Below are 3,611 nucleotides of genomic sequence, written 5' to 3'. Positions count from 1 at the left end.
CTATCAACATTGTGCTGATTTTGACAGTCTGCGGCCATATCTGCTACACTCTGCAGATGAAAACAAAGGTTAAGAATCGTTTTGCACGTAGTATTTGACCCAGGATTGTTCCCAGGAGGAGGTGGTGCAGGAGAGACGGAGTGCTGTCTGGGGTGAGAGCCAGCTTGCTGTCTCAGGAGTAATTGTCCTGTCTTTGCCATTGATCGCAATCAGTTTGTTGTACAGTATGCTGGCTGATCACGCTCTCTCTCTCTCTCTCTCTCTCTCTCTCTCTCTCTCTCACACACACACACACACACACACACACACACACACACACACACACACACACACACACACACACACACACACACACACACACACACACACACACACACACACACACACACACACACACACACACACACACACATATATGAGTCTATCGAGCCAGTCCTGACCAAACAGCCTAATGAGTAAATTTAATCTGTAACAACAAGCAGTTCCTCCTGTACAGAAGTCAGCATCCTGTCTGACCCTGTCAGGTGTTGGGAACACTGTCAGCCATAATGTCACCTATTCATTGCTCGTCCCTCATCGAGGCCCCCATTAGTTTGTTTCAACACAGTGCAGAGTGGTTCCTTTAGAAAATAGAGCACTGTGTCTGCTGGATCCATCAGCATCATTTTTCTTCATCCTCCACGGAAAATTGTACCTGTGAAATCCAGGGTGATGATTTACTCTTACGGATCCATTTATTTCCTTTCCATGATATTATTATTGTGACAGGCTCAATTGTTGTACAGATGACAGCTAAGGTCAGAAGTTATCTTTAGTTCCATCCATGCGACAACACACTGCTTGCCATGCCTTGAATGTTATTATGGGTGTAGTATATCCTCAAGGAAACAAACAACATTCAGACCTGTCATGACAGAAGCAACCCCAGGACACGCCACTGATGCCCAGGGGGTTTTGATTGGCTCATTACATTTATACTGAGGATTTTACTAGTTTTACTGTCCTAAAATTCAAACCGACCAACCTTCCAACTGCTGTGACCTTCATTGGGTAACCTTTGATACTGGATTGCCCTCAGAGATCTGTGCCATCGCTGCCGTTCCTGGGCCACATGAACAGGGATTATTTCATATGTGAGGTCAAAGATGGGTGTAATCATTAAGTCACAGTGCACAGCTGTCTGTGCTGTAGCTACAGTAACATGGCTTTGGTGTATTATATCATTTTTATTGTCTCCGCCAGGTCGAAGGCAGGGACAGAGATTGTTTTTGTGTGTGTGTGTGTGTGTCTGTCTGTCTGTCTGTCTGTCTGTCTGTGGTGACGAGAGCCAAGGAGATCAATACCTGGGATGAACAAGAAAACTGGTGGTGATGGCATGTTTGTGTGTGTGTGTGTGGGGGGGGGGGGGGGGTGAAATGCTATAAGAGCAACAACAATATGAACAACAATGGAAGCTTAACATTGTGACTGATGCGTAAGCCGTGTCGTGCCGGGACAGCGAGGCAGACCAGGACACACATTTACAACCTGCTGTAAATAAACAGGGGAGTTGATGTTACGTGGAACTGAAGATTACACCGGGAAAAAATAACACACTCCTAGTATGACGGGGACACACACGCACGCACGCACACTGGTCTACTGCTTGTAAATTCCAAGTCCGCCCATAACACAAGTGAACTGCTATAGATAGACAGGGTACATGTGACATGTAGAGACTACAGTATATCAAATGCCCTAGAGATGCTGCCTGTCCTCAGTTGACCTGTGTGATTCACAATGTTATTAATTCTTAATATTTGACAGTTTACTGGCAATATGTGGACAGAGGTGGACAATTGGTGGACAGCCGATATTTTTATATACCTATATATTTTATTCAGTATCTGTATACTGTATGATATCGTTGCTGTCAGGTAGAAGCCTCCTATATACATAATCTAACTAGTTTTTTTGTAAATGAATGCCCTACTTGATCACACACAAAGTAACAGTTTTGGACATGTTGGTTTCCACCTGACAGAGACGATATAATATATAATGGAAATATAACAGTAAATGAAATGTAGGCAACTATCATGTATTTTTCCTCCACACAGCCTCCTATCTGTGTGTGTGTGTGTGTGTGTGTGTGTGTGTGTGTGTGTGTGTGTGTGTGTGTGTGTGTGTGTGTGTGTGTGTGTGTGTGTGTGTGTGTGTGCGCGCGTGCGTGCGTGCGTGCGTGCGTGCGTGCGTGCGTGCGTGCGTGCGTGCGTGCGTGCGTGTTCACAGTCTAGGGTGTTTGGCAGTGGATAGAGTTACGCGGCATTGACCGGTCTTTAGATATTTCATGCCAGATCTCTCATCACAGCCACCAGCTTAGCGAGTCTAAAACCTACAAAGTCGACACAAGCCAGAGAGAAAGAGAACAGGGGTGATTCGAGTGACAAGGGTTAAAGAGGGAGAGGAGTGTGTGTGTGTGTGTGTGTGTGTGTGTGTGTGTGTGTGTGTGTGTGTGTGTGTGTGTGTGTGTGTGTGTGTGTGTGTGTGTGTGTGTGTGTGTGTGTGTGTGTGTGTGTGTGTGTGTGTGTGTGTGTGTGTGTGTGCGTGCGTGCGTGCGTGCGTGCGTGCGTGCGTGCGTGCGTGCGTGCGTGCACGCGTGCACGCGTGTATGCTTGCGCATGTGTTGTAGGCATTTGCTGATGAATGGAGTAAAAGTGGTGAGCCTTGTGATGAGGATGAAGAGGCTGGGGTCAGAGAGGATGAAGAGATTGGGGTCAGAGGGAGGCGAGGGTAGAGCACTTGGATCAGGCAGGATCCGGTTTGGATGGGAACGGAAAGTGAGTGAGAGAGAGAGACCATAGAGAGAAAGAAATACACTGTGAGAGAAAATAGAAAGAGGAAGAGGCAGCAAACTACAGTTTATTTGATTTATTTATTATTTATATACTATCTACTCAGGAACGATGCAAGTCAAAATGCATGCCCGACCTGGTTATGCAATACCCATCTGTCTGTCTACCTGTGTGTCTTTTATGCCCATATATGGATATCTCTGTATCTGTCTGTCTTTGTCCCTTTTATGCCTACATATGGAGATCCCTGATGTTATCAGTATACCGTATGCCCATATGCGCAACACGGTCGGATATGTGGTTCTGGACAACCAGATCTCCATAATATGACTATGGGCCTATCGAGTGTCTCGACGCCGGGATTCTGAACTCCCTCGGGGGGCGGTGACGTGCGTGCCGAGTTTTAAGTCGGTCGGTCGGACGGATCTCGAGATATGTGACAGACGGCCGTACATACAGAGATTTTGTGCATTTATTTTAAGACTTGACCTTGTAAATGCAACTTGTAAATGCATGCTCAACCAGTTTTGTAACACCCGTTGTACCCGTTGTACCCTATCTGTCTGTCTGTGTCCCTTTTATGCCCATATATGGAGATCCCTGATGTCATCAGTATATGCCCATATATATGGGCATGCGCATATACTGTATTATAGGCATTATGTACTGTAGTTTGAAGTCGGACGGTCGGATGGGTCTCGAGATACGTGAACTACAGACGGACTGACGGACATACGTACGTGCAGAGATTTTGTGCATTTATTGTAATTTACACCC

The sequence above is a fragment of the Gymnoscopelus microlampas genome, assembly GCF_963454915.1.
Source record: "Gymnoscopelus microlampas genome assembly, chromosome: 20".
In the NCBI taxonomy this organism is placed as follows: domain Eukaryota; kingdom Metazoa; phylum Chordata; class Actinopteri; order Myctophiformes; family Myctophidae; genus Gymnoscopelus; species Gymnoscopelus microlampas.
Note: the sequence above shows the minus strand (reverse complement) of the source record.